Raw genomic sequence first — 20,933 nt, 5'->3', positions numbered from 1 at the left:
GCCTGATTCATGCCGCTGTATTGCATTTCAATGATTGGTTGCTGGGTAAATATGGTTACTATTTTTTTTAATTACATGCAATAATATAAAAACTTCTGGGGGAAATTTCATTACCAAAAATATACTCAGTTTCCTACAGTGATTAATATATTTTGCCTCCTGATTTCTTACATGTGACATTAATGTGTGCTTTGAATGTAATCATGCAGTATAAGATGTGCATGCTGCTTTCATTTTTCTCATAAATAACTACAGTGATGACTTATGATAACACAATGGCAATATCAGAATGAGTTAACAATTCCAATGGAAACAATACATTCTGCTTAAGTGTACTCAAGCATAAAATGGCTTGCCAGATGCTAAAACCAACATGCGTCTCCAGTACTCTACTTCAGGCAAAACTCCCACCAAGGTGTCAGTAGTTTTGCTTGAGTAAGGACTGCATAATTTTGTTACCATCTAAAATCCATTATACATACAAGCATAATAGTCACTACTTTCTCAGGGCCCAATCCTTTCTCCTCCATATCCCCCTTCTCATGCCTGGGATGGGGAGAATAGATCACAGTGAGTCAGCCCACTTGAAGTTCCATGTATTTCCCCTATGCAGAAAACAGCAGTCAACAACCCTGTAACCACAATAGCCAAAATCCATGTGTGAGAGAGCGGAGTCATGAAGTGCAGGGAACAGCTGTTCTGTAATCCAGACTCGACAATATGGGGAGGATTCAGTCCCACTATAACTCCTCTGGAGGTCCCTGTCCTGGGGTACGTCTTCTCTGTAGCACTCCCTCTTCACTTGATGTGATACTGCAGACAGTCCCTGCCTCAATGTCCCTTCTCTCGGGGTCCTTTAAGAATTCCAGACTGTCCAAACAAATGTAAGACACAATCTCTCTGCTGGGGTTCTACTTTATTAAATCACAAATAAACTTGAACTAAAGTCTCTTACCTTGGGCTCAGGGAGTGTTCAGCTCTTCTCCTTGGGGCCTGTGGTTCTCAATCCTGGCCTTTCTGGTCAGTAGTCTCTCTCCGTGGCTTAGGGACTGCATAGCCCTCCTCCTTGGGGCCTGTGATCTCTGGGAGTTTCTTTCTCTCTGTCACCATCTCTCTTCAACTGATTGCTGGTAGCCTTTTATCAGGCCCAGGTGTTGGTTATTCAATTAGCTAACTAGAGGGGCTTGTTCCCTTTAAATTAGCTCATCACAGGTAGCCTAGGCCCGAACTCCCCTTAAAGGGACCAGCAACCCCAGGACAGTCCTCTGTGCAAAAGGATTGTGATCCACAAAACAATTTAGGCATCTAAATTCCAGAGTTAGGTGCCTAAGACCCCATGAGCAGCATCATTGTGATCCACAAAACTCCCACTTGACTGCTGCCTAACCTGTAGGCACCTAAATTCACTCTAGGCAACTGGAGGCCTATCTCCAGCCTAAGCTTCAGAGTGATTCACAAACCAGGGGAAGACAGGTATTTGGTTGCTTAAATCATGTGTGAGGCCCAATCTGGTAGGCAACCTCTCAGCACATCTATTGGAATGGGTCCTATTCAAAATCCAGCTGGAGAAGGAGAAGGTGCGTGTGGTGGTCACAGTGGTTAGAGGCCCGCCTCCTTCAAATCCTTTTGCCAGAAAAGGGGAGAATTGAACCTGCGTCTCTTACATCCCAGGCAAGTGCTCTAACCATGGGCTGAAAGGATTGTTATTGGTGCCACCACCTCCTGCTCCTTGCCTTTTTCCTCCTCCATCTATTTTGTGTAGCATGAGACAGGTACCCACAAAAATGCCTTAGGTGCATAAGCCACCTGAGTCCAGGCGGTTGGTTCCTGTTTGTGGATCGCTAGGAGAGATCGCTGCTTCCCTGAATGTCTCCAAGAGAAGGGAATGGCTTAGCATACACTCCTGTCATCCATATTTCTCATTGGCTAGTTTAGGTGACTCCCACCTAGCATTCTGGCTTTTGTGGATTGCATTCTTAGGTGTTGTTTTTTCTCCCATTCATTACATAGGGAGCGTAGGCACCTAACTCATCTTTGTGGATCACAGTTTCTTCTTGTGATTTTCTAGGTGCCTTAAAGTTAGATGTTGTGATACTCAGCGTTGCAACACCTAAATCCCTTTGTGGATTCCACCCAAGCAATTTACTTAGAATTTGACCAAAGATTACCAGTAAGAACCATAGAATCATAGAATATCAGGGTTGGAAGGGACCTCAGGAGGTCATCTAGTCCAACCCCCTGCTCAAAAGCAGGACCCATACCCAATTAAATCATCCCAGCCAGGGCTTTGTCAAGCCTGACCTTAAAAACTTCTAAGGAAGGAGATTCCACCACCTCCCTAGGCAACGCATTCCAGTGTTTCACCACCCTCCTAGTGAAAAAGCTTTCCTAATATCCAACCTAAACCTCCCCCACTGCAACTTGAGACCATTACTCCTTGTCCTGTCCTCTTCCACCACTGAGAATAGTCTAGAACCATCCTCTCTGGAACTTCCTCTCAGGTAGTTGAAAGCAGCTATCAAATCCCCCTTCATTCTTCTCTTCTGCAGACTAAACAATCCCAGTTTCCTCAGCCTCTCCTCATAACTCATGTGTTCCAGACCCCTAATCATTTTTGTTGCCCTTCGCTGGACTCTCTCCAATTTATCCACATCCTTCTTGTAGTGTGGGGCCCAAAACTGGACACAGTACTCCAGATGAGGCCTCACCAATGTTGAATAGAGGGGGACGATCACGTCCCTCGATCTGCTCGCTATGCCCCTACTTATACATCCCAAAATGCCATTGGCCTTCTTGGCAACAAGGGCACACTGCTGGCTCATATCCAGCTTCTCGTCCACTGTCACCCCTAGGTCCTTTTCCGCAGAACTGCTGCCTAGCCATTCGGTCCCTAGTCTGTAGCTGTGCATTGGGTTCTTCCGTCCTAAGTGCAGGACCCTGCACTTATCCTTATTGAACCTCATCAGATTTCTTTTGGCCCAATCCTCCAATTTGTCTAGGTCCCTCTGTATCCTATCCCTGCCCTCCAGCGTATCTACCACTCCTCCCAGTTTAGTATCATCCGCAAATTTGCTGAGAGTGCAATCCACACCATCCTCCAGATCATTTATGAAGATATTGAACAAAACCGGCCCCAGGACCAACCCCTGGGGCACTCCACTTGACACCTGCTGCCAACTAGACATGGAGCCATTGATCACTACCCGTTGAGCCCGACAATCTAGCCAACTTTCTACCCACCTTATAGTGCATTCATCCAGCCCATACTTCCTTAACTTGCTGACAAGAATACTGTGGGAGACCGTGTCAAAAGCTTTGCTAAAGTCAAGATACAATACATCCACTGCTTTCCCTTCATCCACAGAACCAATAATCTCATCATAGAAGGCGATTAGATTAGTCAGGCATGACCTTCCTTTGGTGAATCCATGCTGACTGTTCCTGATCACTTTCCTCTCATGTAAGTGCTTCAGGATTGATTCTTTGAGGACCTGCTCCATGATTTTTCTGGGGACTGAAGTGAGGCTTACTGGACTGTAGTTCCCAGGATCCTCCTTCTTCCCTTTTTTCAAGATTGGCACTACATTAGCCTTTTTCCAGTCATCCGGGACCTCCCCCGTTCGCCACAAGTTTTCAAAGATAATGGCCAATGGCTCTGCAATCACAGCCGCCAGTTCCTTTAGCACTCTCGGATGCAACTCATCCGGCCCCATGGACTTGTGCACGTCCAGTTTTTCTAAATAGTCCCTAACCACCTCTTTCTCCACAGAGGGCTGGCCATCTATTCCCCATGTTGTGATGCCCAGCACAGCAGTCTGGGAGCTGACCTTGTTCGTGAAGACAGAGGCAAAAAAAGCATTGAGTACATTAGCTTTTTCCACATCCTCTGTCACTAGGTTGCCTCCCTCATTCATTAAGGGGCCCACACTTTCCTTGGCTTTCTTCTTGTTGCCAACATACCTGAAGAAACCCTTCTTGTTACTCTTAACATCTCTCGCTAGCTGCAGCTCCAGGTGCGATTTGGCCCTCCTAATTTCATTCCTACATGCCCAAGCAATATTTTTATGCTCTTCCCTGGTCATATGTCCAATCTTCCACTTCTTGTAAGCTTCTTTTTTATGCTTAAGATCTGCTAGGATTTCACCGTTAAGCCAGGCTGGTTGCCTGCCATACTTACTATTCTTTTGACAGTATTTATATTATATTTATATTTATATTATATTATATATTTATATTAATATTTACATCAAGTACACAGAAAGATTAAATTCACATGAATAATGTAAATTGATTTAAAATCTCAGTTAACAAGCAATTTCATAGTGTTTACCTGTCATAAATTAAACAAAAATCTTTAACTATCCGTAGTTCACCTGTTTATTGAAAACCATGAGAACTACTCAGTACTACCCTCAATTGTCATTACATTGGTCCAGTTATCTAAGTCTTTGGACTATCCAAAATGTGTTTCTCCCTCTTATATGAAATGTGTAAATTATCGCTAATTTTTATGAAAACTAATAATCTATTGCTGAGAATTTTTGAATAATCAGACCATGTCTCTATTGCACTGTTACTAGAATTATTTTATAATACATATTTTTCAGTGATGTTGTCAACCATTAAGTCAGGAAGTCAGCCTAGATGATCACAATGGTCCATTCTGGTTCATAATCTGTGAATCAATGAATTATCTGCCAGTGCAAGGCATGTTAAGCAAAAGCCCTGTAAGCAAACAAAGCCTGACACAACAGCTAGGGAGGGGTGTTGGTTGGGGGGATGAAGAGAAATGGGGTATAAACATTCGAATAGTTTATAGGAGAGCGGGAGATGGAGTTTACGCCATGACATCTAGGAGGCTGTGTCCAGTTTCAGTAACCAGGAAGAATATTAGATTTAGGCTAGGGTAAGGATGATGGTAGAAAACTGAAAGCCTCAGTCTTGTGAAGGATTACAGCCCAGATCAATGAAAATATGACATGACTGCTAGAGTCCCACTATTTTAAATTGAAATGTCGTAATAGGCTGTGCCTATTGAGATTTTATCCCATTGTGCGGCTATGCCGGAAAAAGGAAAGGAGATGCTGGATGTGGATAATTAGGCTAAAACTTAGTCCTAAATTTTTGGAATTACCTGGCAGATAATAAGTGTACAGGGCAGGTAATTCCATAATGGTTTAAATGTATTTCAGGAGAGGGTTGCTGTCACCCCTCCCCCTTTACCCTTCCTGGTTCCCCAGTGAACCCGCCCCTGGGATCTTGCTAGCCCTCCCCCGACCACTCAAATGAGAATTAAGCAGGATCTATAAAGGAGCAGGGGGTTGACTCCCAGCTGTATCAGTCACAGGCACCCTGAAATACCCTGTTTCCTCTCCTTTAAAGAATGCCTTCTTAAATCCTTTATGAGTCTATTACATCTGATCTCTGTATCTCTTCCCTATGGAGTATCTGCGTAGACATCCACCCCACACTTACATCATGAGTTGTGAAATCACAGCCTAACCATTTTTGCACCAACTAAACCCCCAACCCACTCTGGGGAAGGCAAAAAAACAACAACAACAACACCACCTCGCCTTGGCCAATCTGGCAGTGAGGGAAAAAATTCCTTCCCACCCTCCATGAAAGGAGCTATTAGCATAATACCCAAAATGGACCGTGATAAACCTGGAATTTAACTGCTGCCATGGGTGGGAAGGTGGATGCTGCTCAGCCTGATATAGGTAAAAGATCCTTTTCCTGCACTGGTCTGACTATAAATAATCCCTCACTCTCTTCTGGTCACCTGGTAGAGGGGGATGGATCAATGTCCCTATGCTGATCTGGTGTGAAGCTGCTGCAGCAAGTCACTCTCTTGCTCTCTAGCCCTTGAAGGGACTACACCCTTTCCAGCCAGACAGAAAGGTGAGGCCAATCTCTACAGAACCAGGAAAAAAAAAACTTTTCTGGTTTTAGAAACACGTGAGTTCAGAATCAGATTTCAGATCTGACACTGATCCACACTCCGCTATGAAATTTAATATGTTCAGTTTCTAAGTTTAGAGATGGGACATTTTCTTAATTGAGTCGCTGTCTGGTCTGGGTACAGCGATCTTATGTCAGGAGATCTTAATCTTGGACCTTCAATCCTCACTTCAGCTCGGTGCAGGACCTCATGGGTGTTGCAGGGGTGCAGGGAGCTCAATGTGCCTTTATGTCACCTCTGTACTTTCCTGATCCCCAGAACCCCGGGGCCAGTTCAGCCTCAGCTGCAAATTAGAGGAAATTCAGGGACGCTTTAACTCATGCCTACTGAGAAGTGCTGGAGAGCAGTTATCATAAATATAAAGGGAAGGGTAAACACCTTTAAATCCTCCTGGCCAGAGGAAACACCCTTTCCCCCTGTAAAGGGTTAAGAAGCTAAGACAGCCTCGCTGGCACCTGACCAAAAGGACCAATGAGGAGAGAAGATACTTTCAAAGCTGGAGGGGGGAGGTGAAACAAAGGGTTTTCTCTCTCTCTGTGTTGTTTTTGCTGGGACCAGAGCAGGAATACAGGTCAGAACTCCTGTGAAGGGTTAATAAGCAATCTAATTAGATATGCATTAGATTTTGTTTTGATTAAATGGCTGATAAGTTGTGCTGAATGGAATGTATATTCCTGTTTTTGTGTCTTTTTGTAACTTAAGGTTTTGCCTTGAGGGATTCTCTATGTTTTGAATCTGATTACCCTGTAAGGTATTTACCATCCTGATTTTACAGAGGCGATTCTTTTACTTTTTCTTCAATTAAAATTCTTCTTTTAAGAATCTGATTGCTTTTTCCTTGTTCTTAAGATCCAAGGGTTTGGGTCTGTGTTCACCTATGCAAATTGATGAGGATTTTTATCAAGTCTTCCCCAGGAAAGGGGGTGTAGGGCTTGGGGGGATTTTGGGGGGAAAGACGTTTCCAAGTGGGCTCTTTCCCTGTTATATTTGTTTGATGCTTGGTGGTGGCAGCAATAAAGTCCAGGGACAAAAGGTAAAATAGTTTGTACCTTGGGGAAGTTTTAACCTAAGCTGGTAAAAATAAGCTTAGGGTTTTTTTTCATGCAGGTCCCCACATCCGTACCCTAGAGTTCAGAGTGGGGAAGGAACCTTGACAGCAGCTTTACTCCAAACACATGCACATACCCCTCCAGCCAAATCAATCATGCTTTCTCTCCCCTGGCCTCCAGGTGAAAGAGATTAATCTGCTCTCCTAAATGGAAGCAGCACTTTCAGTGGTCCCTCTCACCGTGAGGCGTCCTGCTGCCACTGTGGAGATGGAAGCACTGCACCACTTTTATACCGTGCTGTTCCCACATGGCTCATGTTAGATCTCTCTTGATTGATGGCTAGCGTTAACTACATCTCATGTTTCAGTCCATAGTTTTCTATTTAATATTCAATAAGCAAGGAAAGTCTTTCTTCTGAAACCAGGAGAAAGTTTAGCGGAAAACAATAAGTAAATGGGAAAACAATTTATTTTCTGTCTGGAGTTTCAGTAGGGAGCATATATGTTTGAGAGGCTGTTAGGATTATGAAACTGAGTACAGTACAATACAGTAGAGCAAACAGGGAATCTGTAGAGAAGACCGCTTCCGACAAAGCCATAAGCAGATTAAGCAATTGCTTAGGCCCCAAGCAGCTCAAGGGAGCCCCCATGTTTGTTTTTTTTTATTATGTGTTTGCAGGGGAGATATTTCTGCTTAGGGCTCCCAATGGGATAGCACTGGCACTTGGTAGCTTTTTCGTGCTTAGTCTCAGAGGGAACAAGCTGTAAAACGTGTATTCTAGTGTATTTTCCTACTTACCTTGCTTTCAGTAAACATTGGTGTTCGAAAGCAGATTAGAGTCTGATTTTTTATCTCCGTTCTCAAAGGAGCATGGAAACCTCAACATAAATATCAGTTAACCCTCCACATCCTTTTTACTCCGTCCTGTCCCAGCAGCCACAGCAGTATTTGTGAGTGTGTGTGTGTGTGGGGGGGGGGGGAAGTCACTGTCTTGGGGAGCCTGACGAAAATAATCAGCTGCAAAGGATGCAGATACTCTTGCCTGATCTCCCTGAGGAAAGAGGGGAGAAGAGGTTTGATTTCCAGAAGCTGAGAAAGCAGAAGACAAATGGAGGTTGGGAAAGCTGCCATCCTCACTGCTGGAAGCTCTAACTGCTGCCAGGGATCAGGCTTTGCTGGGTTCTTTGAAGCTGCCCACCTTCTGTCTGTCTGCTTCCCACTTTCCCCTAGATTTTGGTGGGAGTAGCTGGCTGTGGAAGCAGCATGAAGGGAGACAGCCATCTGCCCAACCAAGAGAACAGTAGGCAGCAGCATCCACTTTTGTCAACCATCAGCAGATGAGGTAAATGAGGAGACATACTGGAGGAGAAAGGTAGCACCCCCTAGAAAGGACAAGAGAGTAAGGAGTGGGATAGGATACATAGTTTAAGTAGGTGGCAAAATGGGCAGGCACTTTAAAAAACTGTATGCGTGGGGTAGTCTGAATTTGTGCCTAAGAGTTCAGCTGATCCCTGCTAGCCTGTATCCTGAATCTGCTGTAAATGCCAGTGCAAATGACTTGACTCATACTTCAAATATCCGAACTATCAGACATCAGCAATCCAAGTATCTACCCTCAGAGCAATTACTACATTGAATCATCTCTACCAAAAAATATCCTGGTTGCCACTGGATAAATATGCACATAAAGACCCAGCTTTACAGTATCTTGTGCAGATTCCATTAGACATTCATGTGAAGTTCTGGAATAGATAGTAGCAATAATGACCTCTGAGTCAGGCTTTCCCTAGCAGTTAATGAACTGGGTGAAGGGCCTGCAGCATTTTGTTTAAAATTATTCATGCCATAGGAAAGAGAAGAATATGAAAATATGCTGATGTCATTGTTTAAATTTAGGATGTTGTTATGACGTGACACGATTTGCCCTGAAATACATTTCAAACACTATGTGTGTTCTGTGTTATGACAAGGAAGTCTGCTTGGACCTAGAGCAAAGGAAATAATCAAGGCATTAAAGGAAACCAGACCTTATACCTACAAGTAACAATTATTTTTGAATTTTATAATCGCAATCAAGTTGAATTTCAGTAACAATTTCCAGGTGAGCAGTACAGTAAGTCCATCCTAAGGTTAAATGTTCTGCACTTTAAGCATGAACTTCAAGTCTAAACTAGATCCACAGTATGCAGGTATTTATATTTGAAAATATATATTGGCACAATAGTGTTCAAAGAACAGGGCAAGGATGAAGGCATAACAAATATTTATACAATGTGGGTGTAGCATGGGTGGACTTTTCAGTTTAGTCATTCATCTGCTATTTTCAGTGGCAACTTGTGTGGTCAGTGTCCATTATTCTTGTGCAAACCTGGAAGTATTACTGGGCTAATGAAGTAATTACTGATATTATTCAGTATATACACATGCATTAAGGCAAGAAAGCCGCTACTCATACATTTTAGAACTGTTAAGATGCTTTTATGAGTTTTATGAAAAAGACTCCTACAAAGAACAGAAGGTGGAAATTTCCAGTGCCAGATTGCTACTGGTCAATAGGGAATCAGGAAATCCATTGCAGGGGCCACTGTGATCATTAATTGTTTCCTCCTATGCAGGACTGTGACTCTTGGCAATATGCAGGATATCGTGCATGAATATGCAGCAATGGGGTTCCTGAACTGTGGTGGAGTGATAGACGGCATGCATATCCCTACTTTGGCACCAGCCCAACTTGCCACTGAGTACTTCTACAAGAAGGACTACTTTTCTATGGATATGCAAGGGTTGGTGTATCACCAGGGTTGCTTCACTGACATCAGTGTTGGCTGGTCAGGAAAGGAGCATGATGCTTGCATCTTTAAGAAAACAGCACTGTTCAGAAAGCTACAAGAATGGATTTTCTTTCTCCATTGGTGGATTACCATTGGGAATATTAAAATGCCAGTAGTGATCCTGGGAGACCCAGCCTACCCCTTGCTCCCCTGGCTCATGAAGCCATATGCCTGCCACCTCGACAGCATCGGGGAACAATTCAACTACAGGCTCAGCAGATGCAGAATAACAATTGAATGTGCTTTTGGTCATTTGAAGGGTCTCTGGCATTACTTACTCACAAGATTAAACCTCAGTGAGAAAGTATGCCAATTGTTATAGCTGCCTGCTGTGTCCTGCAAAACATACGTGAAGGAAAAAGGGGAAAAGTTTCAGTTGGGGTGGAGGGCAAATGTGGTGTGGCTGTCTGCTGAATTTGAACAGCCAGATACAAGGGCTATTAAAAGAGCTCAATGTAGAGTTATACAGCTCAGGTAGACTTTGAAAGACCATTTTAACAGTGAGCCAGAGTAGTGTGTGTTGTGTAGTGTACTCTACTTTTTTCTGGCCTGATAGGAATCATGTGGTGATTGCAGTACATATAGGACTATTACTATTACATCGTCCATACACCTATTAATTTTGTTGGTGAATGATCCTATGAGTTGTGTGACACTGTAACAGGTAACGGTTGCTTTCGGAACTGCTGAGCACTAGGCAGGATATTTTGTGAACTAATAAAGATGAATTATGTTCCAAAAAAAATGTTATTCTATAACAAAATCAGTGAAAAAACCCAAACACCCTGCACAATTTTAAAACAAATACATTAAAATTGCAATAAAACTTAATAAAATTTGATAACAGAACTTATGATGGGAAAATAATATTCATGTCCCTTTCAGCTACACATCCACCAACGATGACTTTCATAGGTTAGTGTATGTGAAGCTGTGGTTGTCTTTAATGTCTCCCAGGGTGGAGTGGTAAGGGCAGTGAAGTGCCCCGTGATGCGATATGGAATATTGAGGAGGGGGTATCATTTGAAGGGTCACTGGCATTGTTCACTTACAAGACTGGATGTCAGTGAGACCTTCTCCTTATCTGGCTCAGGCATTCCACTGGTGTGGAGAGGGAGACCCTGAAGGCCTCATTGGCAGCAACTGAAGACATACAAAGTACTATTGTCAGTGTATTTGAAACTTAAGATGCTGAACTCACATCCGTTGCTCCCTCAAAAGTTTTAAGCATTACATTCTCATGTCTGCTTGAGATTGCTTCTGCACTGTGCCAATCACAGCACCTGCCATGGTGAGTATGACCAGTCGGGGAGATCTAATCCATCCTGTTTTCTCCAGGCAGGAGCTCATGTGGGGTGTGTAGCCAGCATGGTCAACTGGGCAGTTGCACTGAACAATGGAAAGCTGCTTGGTGAGCTTGCCAAACTGAACAATCAGGAAAAGGAATTTCAACTATTCACAGGGGTTTACAGGGAAGGGGGCTTCTGGTTTCTCTGACCCTGGAACAGTGGAGTTCATAAAGGTGACCAGAGCAGCCAGTGTGGGGCACTGTGGGACAGCTGGTGGACAATCAGGGTTGAAATAAGTAACACAGTGTACACTTGCATTTTGTCAACTTACATACATCAACCATGACTCTACACCACTCAGGGAGTTGGTGGTAGTATATTGGCATAACAGGGCACTTACAGAGTTGAGAGACCAATCTGTAGACAGATACGCAACTAGGTTGATGTAAGCTACCTTGTGTCTGCTTGACTTTGTAGTGTAGACCTGGCCTAAGAGAGAAAACATAGGGACTCCCAATTTTGGTTACCCCAAACAAGACTTCACCCAAACATCTTTCAGCGATGGTACAGGTGTATTTTGTCTTGACTCAGTGCAGAAAGCTGGACTTGATGACCTCTCGAGGTCCCATCTCAGAAAAGGATGCCAGATAGAGTTTCTGCACTCTGAGACCATGCCTAGAAGTCCACAGCTTGAGACAGTGACTGGACTCTGTCTAGATCCAGCCAGCCTAAGAGCACATGACATCCAAAGTTTGGGTCTATTATAGAAGCTTGGTGAGCAGCCATAAGGAGGAGCTAAGTGTGGGTTGTAACACCTGTGTACTCCCATTGGTAGCTTTGGGTCTCTAGAGCTACGTCATTCCTGTTAGAGTAGCACCCAACATGTAGTGATGAAACTACCCCTCCACCACGAGGCCCCTCATTTTGTGAACCTCCAGAAGGATAAATTCTCTTTCCAGTCTTTCTAAACATTTACATGCAACCACTAGATAAGCTGGTCAAACAACATGGACTCAAGTGCTAGCAATATGCTGATGCCACACAGCTCTACCTATCCTTCACGATATATGTGACCACACCACTAACACTAAGATTCCCCAGTGCTTGGCTGAGATCAGTTCTCGGATGAAGAATAGCTTGCTGAAGCTGAAGTCAAGCAAGACAGAAGTGATGCCTGTGGGCAAAAGAAAGCATTTTGAGGAATTTGCAGCCACGATACAGCCTCATTTCCCTGAAGACATACACCCATAATTGATCCATAGTTTAGGCATATGCTAGGATTCTTCACTAACATTAAGCTGTCACATAGTAGCATCTATGAGTAGCGTTTTTTGTCATCTCCAGTTGACAAAAAGACTCCATTGCATCATGGCATACAAAGACCTGGCCTCAGTTATTCATAACTTTTTCACTTCTTAGATGGACTACAGCAATGCAATATACATGGACATGAAGCCTTTAGCACTTAGAAAACTCCACCTAATACAAAATTATGCAGTGAGTCTCCTCAGCAACATGGACTATCATGAGCACATCAGACCTGACCTTCTCTCTCTACACTGGCTTCCTATAATCTTTGCTTCAAGTTCAAGGTCTTGGTGCTTATCTTCAAGGCTTTCCATGGCCTTTACCCAAAATAACTAAAAGATCACCTAATGTTCTGCAGTGGTTGACAGTTACTCTCCTCTGACACAATGGAACTCTCCACGCTAAGGATAAACCTCATCAGTGTCGGAGAAAGAACTTTCTTGGGGGCTGGTCTGAGACTGTGGAATGAACTTCTCCAGGGCCACCACAAACTTCACACCACCTTCTGTTCCAAGTGCAAAGTGCATTTCTTTGACTTTGTCTTCTCTAATTTTAATGCATAGCAACATGAATACTAAAAAACAAAAACAAACAAAAGACTTTGCTAATCCATTACATAAATTAAATCTAAAGATCCCATGGCACTTTTCTCAAGCATAGGAGAGCTAGCCTGGGTATCTCGACCTAACTCTTCTTTTTTTTTTGGGGGGGGGGGGGAATTACTATCTGCTACCTCATTTTCCCCTGAACTTTCACTAGGCTGCAATATTCTCCTTTTCCTAATTCATATTAGTATTTAGAGTTCCCATGTGGTATTCAGGAGCTGCCACAGATGGTCTGAGAGATGGCTGCACATAAGTGGCAAGTAAAGTGATTGCTAAGGTTTATAAAGGTTTACTCAGGAAAAAGACCTAGAATCAAGCAAGGAGAATGGTGCTATACAAATGAAAAATGATTATACCAAGGTTAACCTAAGTAATGTCATAAATAAGACACACAAATCTTTTCTCCCTTTTTTGTATAACCTGGAGTACTCCAAAAAAAGATTTGTTACAACTGTAATACAGACACAATGAAAAACTTCACTGGATGATAAATGAAGGTTTAAGTGGCATTCTATTTCTGATGTCTGTTTCTTATTACTGTCCTCATTTCTTGTCGGGTTTTTATAGTTTTATCTATCCATGTCTTTGCAGTATCAAGAACATCTGTTTCATATATTTAAAGTAACACCAAAAATTACTCTTAATTTTCTTTTACTGCAGATTCAGGTCAAGGCTATCATGGCTGGCCTACTATTTTCTGAAATTTCAGTCTAATGTATTGCCATGTGATTGTCTAGTCAAATTAATCATCATCATGTTTCATCTGAGAAGGGCATTTTATCAAACAACCTTTCTATTAATCCAGTGTCAACAACAGAATCATCCAGATCAGAGATTCCAAATTGAGAATCTACTATAGATAGATACCTGCTGATAATCTTACATTATGTGATTTAAAATACACATGTTCCTATCCAGATTTGGAATGTAGGAGTCCTTATTTGATTCATGATACCCAGAGATAAGATTGAACGTGTGGTGAAGACTGAAGATATGGCAAACTATATATATAGTAGTGAACATTGTGGGGCCTGAAAAGATTGCCATGAACTTGACCAATTACCCACACAAACTAACTTGAATTTGCTGTCATACCTTAAATTTACCATGCAAACATTTAAATTCATGCACGATTCATTTCTTGAAGTGTTTTCTTCTAAGTTCTGTTAAAGGTTTTGGTTATGATCTTTAAATCCTTGAAACTTCTAAGACCGAACATTGTGGGGAAATGGCTTGACAGCTGGTCTACATGGGAAAATTATACCCGTATAAGCTAAGATGTAAATTTTAACTGGTATAATTATACTGGAAAAGCTTCCCATGACTTTCCAGTAGTTGGTAGTGTGACAGGGTCGGGCCAGATGGCTATAGGAGAGAAATTTTTTTTTTAAGCAAAAAAGGTATTTTTTTATTTGCATAACACACTTACAAAACAAAACAACAGCATATACAATGTGTAACACAGCAACCAATCACAATTGTTTTCTCATTAGCTTCAGAGGAGGGAAGTGTTCAAGCTTGCCTGGGCCCAAAGCAGGGGGCTTCCTCGACTCTCGTGGTCTTCCACCCTTCCAAGTTACCTGGTGGTCCAGAGCGAGGGGGCTTCATCGACTCTCAAGGTCTACCACCCCCTCAAGTTACCTGGCGCCACGCCCGAGTGTCACCAACAATTCCCTCCTCTGAAAGCACCTAACAAAAGGGGCAGGCTGTGGGGTGGACAACCCGGGGGAGGGGGAGCACGTGCACCCACGTGTAAAAGGACCCCTCTAAGGTGGTGGTGTCCGCAGCAGCAATGGCTGGGGCTGGGGTCCCTTACTCTCTCCCCCAATCAAAGGGTCAAAACAAAGGGAGCTGGACGGGGACACTGAGCAGAGAGCCTCAGACAGCGCCCACCGCTCCTCAAAAGCATCAAGGGAGTTGGTGGACACCGCCCAGAGGAACTCCACCTGGATACGTGAACGGACCGAGGATCGGAAAACGGCCCCACAGTCACAGGAAACTCCATCAGCCAACCTCCTCTCTCTGGTTTTATAGATGGCCATTTTAGCCAGGGCCAGAAGGAGGTTAACTAGGAGATCCCACGACTTTGTGAGGCCACGGATGGGGAGTGCATAAATAAAAAGGTGAGGGGAAAAATGCAACCAAAAACATAATAGAAGATTTGTGAGGAGCCAGAACAGGGGCTGCAGCCTGGCGCACTCCAAATATACGTACGCCAGGGTTTCCCTCACTCTGCAAAAGGGACAAGTATCTGGGATGGGGTTGAACTGCATGAACCTACAACCCCGGGTGTTCAACATTGCGATGGTGAGAGGTGTCATGGGGAGGGTCGGGGACATCCTCACTGGCAGGGACGCTCGCATCTCCCAGCGGGCCACGCAGCATTCCGGGACCCATCCCATAGATGAGTAATTGGTCACAGAAGATGTGGACCCGCCAGTAGGCCGCGGCATCCTGCTTCCCTGTCCCTTTACCTTCCTCCATGAGGGCTCTTGTGGCCCAGAGGATTTGAGAAAAGTCCCCCCGTCGCTGGAGAGCAAGTTGTACCTTGTTGCGGAAGCCACGGACATCCTCTAAAAACTTCTGCAGCTCTCTTCGCAGATCATGGGGGGGTGGGGTTACAGTTTCCCAGTTGTTCCCCGGCGGGGCCCTTGGTGCAGCCCTGTGGTCCACTAAAACGGACAAGCAGGGTGTGGACCCCTGACGGGGTGCCTGATGGGCTGGAGCTTCTAGGCCCGCATCAAGCTCTAGGGCAATAGGGGGCAGTGGAGGGAAAATAGCAGCTCCTAATGGGTCGGGGCAAGAGAACACAAAGGCCGCTCCCTGGGGGTCATCAGTTGGGAAAGGGAAGGAGACAGCCCCGGGGGCAGCAATGACATTACAGGAGGTAAATTGGATAGGGGTAGGGGCAGGGTAAGGGCAGAGGCGAGGTTCTGGGTTTCGGGAGGCAAGCAGCTGGATGGTGGCGCCTCCCGATCAGTCTCAAGGGTTAAGGGGGTGGGGAGGGAGCTCTCAGTGACACTCTCAGGGCGCGTGCTCTGTGGTGGATTTAGCAGCCACAGCATCAGGAGGTGGATTATCTTCTGTAGGGCCCCCGCCCGGGAAGGAAGTTGATTGCTCTGCACCAACGGGGGGTGCCCCTGGCGACTCGTGCCCCGGCCACGTGGTACTGGCTGTCACCTGAGCAGGCTCGGTGGTCGTCAGCGGGGTGCCATCAGCGGCTGGGTCGGTGGAGGAGTCCAGGGGCTCCTCAGAGGTGGGAGCGGAAGCAGCAGTTAAGGGGAGGGAGCATGGGGAAAAGAGGGGTGGAGTGAGGTCGCCCAGATCAAGATTTGCTGGCAAAAGGTCGTCCTCCTTCTGGGCTACTGGGGTCAGATCTAAGGCCTCAATCTCCTCGAACATGGAGGAGAGGACACTTTCCGCTGCCTCGGGGTTCTCCCCACCGGCACCCACCACGACGGTTGCCTCGGGGTTCACGGGGGCTTCCTCGAGGGTCTCGGAGGGGAGGGTCTCCCGTGGAGGGGAGACACTACCCTCCGGTGCTGCCATGTCTTTCCCGGCTGACACCGGAGGATGGGACACACTCGTGGGTAAAGCGGAAGGTTTGGCATCGGTGCCCCCCTTTCTGGTTTTCCGGGGGGCCTCCGCCTCAGGTAGATGAGGCAGAGCTCGAGCCTTCCGCTTGCCTCGCTTCCCCTGGACTAGGGCCCAGCCCTCCATGGCATCATCTGGGGGCTGGTTAGCAGGGGTCGTGTCAGGGGGTAAAGGCGATGGATCAGGGGCTTGGGGGGGGACGGTGGGGCAGCATAAGGGAGGGAGGATTCTCCCTGGGCAGGCTCTCTCCAATGCCTGGTGGTATCTCTGCCACACCCTCCGTCATAGGCCTTGCTAGATTGTCAGCAGCGAGGGCGGGGCTCTCCCACTCATCTGGGCGTTGTAGGGGAGGTGCCCCTTGGGCCTGAGCGGGAGTACCGGTGGTCTGAAGAGGAGGGGGGACGGGTTCGGGTACCGGGCAGCCAGCGGTGTTGGCAATGATGGGGCCAATGTCCTGCCGGGTCTCGGGGATCCCAGGTGCCCCTCCTTGCCGGGCTAAGGGGCAGTCCCTCCGGACATGACCCGACGCCCGGCAGAGGTAGCACCGAGCTTCCCCCATGGAAAAGTACACCCCGTAACAGGCCCCCTGATGGGGGACTAGGAAGGACCCTTCGAGCGCCATTCCGTCACGCGCCGCAGACGGCAGTAAAAGTTACATTTGCTGGCGGAAGGAAAAAATGTGACGGAGGGTGGGGTCCTTGCAGCCCAACGGGAGAGGGCTGATAACAGAAACAGGTTTCCCCAGGGTGGAAAGGGTGGGTAGCAGGGCAACACTGGGGAGAAAAGGAGGGACAGAGGTCAGGACCAGGCGGACGCCCAGGTCCTCTAGCGGCTCTACGGGGACAAACACCCCCCCACCACCAGGACCCTCTCCACCGCCTCCTGGGCGGCAGCCGCCGCTGTTAAGAAGAAAATGACCTTCCTGTACATTTTGGAGGCTGAGGGCCTCACCACCCTCGCCAACGCCTGCACGTAGGTCTCCACGTGGGGTGAGGTGGGCACCAGGAGGCATCGGACACTGTGCTTCTTTGTCATGGTGGGAAAGGGGCCCCGACCGCTACTGACGGTGGTGGAGGCGGTGGGCGGGAGAGATGACGAGGCAGCAGGCGGGGGGGCTACCGCCGCCCGGGCATACATCCTGGGGGCTGAGGGAGGGACATCTGCAGAGCTGGTGGAGGGGGCAGCGGGGGAGGACGCCGTGGTCGGTGGCGGGGCTGCAGCAGTGGGGGGGGCCCTGCCATGGAGGGCCCGGTGGTTGTAGCGGGGCCCTTCCCCTTCTTCTTGCCCTGGCCTTTCCCGCTGACTGGAGGGGCTTCCCTAGAGTCTGGGGAGGCGATGGGCATGGCAGCAGTGGAGGTCACCCCGGTGCCCTCCATTGCCGATGCCCCAGCGGGGGCAGTGGCAGGTGATTAACAGGAGTTGGGGTCAGGTAGAAAGGGACAAGCTCTGGGGTGGACAATTCGGTGGGGGGGGGGGCACATGAACAACCGTACGCTTGTCCAGAGAGTCCTGTTTGGTTGGCTGGTGCTTCTGGCCCACGCGGTGGAATCAGGGCGAGCAGCTGAGTCCAGAGGCAGATGTTAGACAGCCAGCAAAGATGGTAGAGTGGGGGGTGAAGATCGTAGTGTGGGGGTTGGGAGGACACAGATGGATCGGGGGGCAGCTCCGTGCCACACCCCCTGCGTCCCTACAAAAACAGTTAAGACACAGTCAAGGCCTCCCCACACAAGAGAACAGCTCGAAAGTTACTCAGTCTTAGGCCCCCTCCATGGCAATTTGTAGATTCCCCAGGCGGTGTTCCTCCAGTGGACGGCTTTTTCTCTGTCTGTTCCGGGTTTTCTTCTTTGCATTCCAGAAATGCCGGAGCAAGTGATAAGAGTCCTCTCGACCGGAGACGGGTCTGCAGACAAACAGCAAGTGGCTGGTTCTGGGGGCTGGGTCCTTCCATTCCCCCCCTCCGGGGAAGCGGGCTGGCAGGCCCCCCCTCTCTCAGGGGGGTGGATTTCAGCTGGAGTGGCAGCAGCGTCTGAGGGCGGGGGTCGGGGGGGTCTAACAGCTGGCCGGCAGCCGGCCAGCACTCTAGCAACAGCAGAGAAAGAAAAAAAAACAACAACAAAAAGAAAAGAAAGGGGGAAGAGTGTCTGGCCGGGGGGAAGCTGAAAACAGGGGCAAAAAACAAGGAAAGCCCAGTTCAGAGGGCAGCAGCAGGAGAGCAGGCTAAGTAAGTTCCTTTTCCCTGGGTAAAGGAACAGGGAAGGTTCCAGAACAACTGGGAACCTTCTGGATACGATTAAGACAGGCTGATTAGAAAACCTGCAGCTAATCAAGAAGCTGCTAGAATCAGTGAGTCAGAACGCATACTGTTGGAGGACTGAGGAGTAGAAGCATTATCCGACACCGGGAGGAAGGTCCTATGGGTGAGGATAAAGAAGGTGTTGGGAGGAGGCCATGGGGAAGTAGCCCAGGGAGTTGTAGCAGTCGCACAGCTGTTCCAGGAGGCACTCTCGACAGCTGCATTCCACAGGGCCCTGGGCTGGAACCCGGACTAGAGGGCGGGCCCGGGTTCCCCCCAAACCTCCCAACTCCTGATCAGACACAGGAGGAGTTGACCTGGACTGTGAATTCAGAAAAACGGCCAAGGTGAGGGCTGCCGTGAAGCTCCAAGGTGAGCAAATTTGCCAATAAGCACAAGACCCACCAAGGTACAGCAGGAACTTTGTCATAGTAGTTATACAGGCATCAACAATGAAACTTTCCCACGTAGACAAGCCTTAAGTCTCCCACCGTGACCCATCATAATAATTGATTTTATCTAGCGTGTACTTGCCAAACACATCCTGTGCTGGCAGCAGAATATGCTCAATATAAGTAGTTAGGAGTATTTGTCATCTCTCCCCTTCTAACAATTCACCATAGTCCCGGTTTGGCATCCTTTGGAATATGGCATATAAAAAACTTATTTAGGCAAACATTTTGATAACTATAGAGATGGACATGATGATGAGCAGTCTGTGATTAGTTAATCAGTACCAGTAGAGGTGGCTTTTATAGCTTCCAGATGGATAGTTTATGTATTTATTTAAAAGTGTCCAGAATCCTTGGCAGTGAGCAGAAGCTGGGTTTCACTGAATGCCATCAAGTATTCTGTGAAATTATGCTAAAATACAAAGGACATTAATATTCCTTTGAATGGATATAAGAATTTTTAAAACAACACAAGAACAATTAAAAATGTGGTTTAGAATTTATTTGAAAATTGCATTTCTCAAGTTTTGGCAAATTGGAGACCTTAATAAATTGCCTGACAGGGGTATCTGTGTGAAAAAAATAAAATGTTAGAATACATCTAACGAAAACTGCAAGGTCAAATCCTGATATCCTTATTGAGGCAAAATTCCTATTGACTGCAAGATTGACTTAAGTGTTGAATTTGTGCAACTGTTCAGAATAACTACAATTGTTTTAATGCAGCCCTGCCTCTATATAATAAGCTCAAGAAACCATGTTTTTTTTTTCCGAACAAATAATGCTGATCTTATATTTTGCTTGCTAACGAAGGGGAGTTTGTTTTTATAGCACATATATCTAGGAAATAAAAAGTCCTAGCCTTCTGCTCTAGCACTGATAGTCATTGATATTTAAACTCCAGGGATATTATTTCAAATTTATCTAATTTTTCTGCATTTTAAACTTTTCTGTCAGTGCTCCACTATGAGGGATGTTAATTTGTAGAAAAGTTACAAAACTATTCTCTCAAAGAATTATCTTTGAAGCAAGCTATTGCCCACCCATCATTCTTGCCCTTTGCAGTATCCAGTGATTTTCTTTTAGTATGAATCACCATTAGTTAAAAAAAATTACTACATGAAAGTGACTTTAATTCATTAAAATATCTTTACTCTCTGATTGTAGCTTTCCTTTCAAAAATGAAATTGAATGTGCCAAAGTAGTACCCAGAGCTGCTATTTTTAGAACAAATTCTTAAAGTATTTGTTCCACAAGAATGACTGAATTAGATTAGAGCAAGATTCAGCACAGATGTGTTGATAGCTCCCTATTTTAAACATGTGTGGGGAATCTGCCCCGGTCCTATTAGTGTCATTCTTACAATGGAGGACATAAATTAGGAGTCTCCTCTCTAAATATCAGGTTTCATGGTAATATATCTACTGACTTTAGAAAGCTCTTGAAAACCAAACAGACAGTGAACTGAGAGAGACTTTGAATGGTGACATTTGTTTCTATAATGTGCAGGCCTGTCACTGGAACCAACTTGCTGTAACAAAAATAAA

Source organism: Caretta caretta, chromosome 1, assembly GCF_965140235.1.
Source record: "Caretta caretta isolate rCarCar2 chromosome 1, rCarCar1.hap1, whole genome shotgun sequence".
Classification (NCBI taxonomy): domain Eukaryota; kingdom Metazoa; phylum Chordata; order Testudines; family Cheloniidae; genus Caretta; species Caretta caretta.
Note: the sequence above shows the minus strand (reverse complement) of the source record.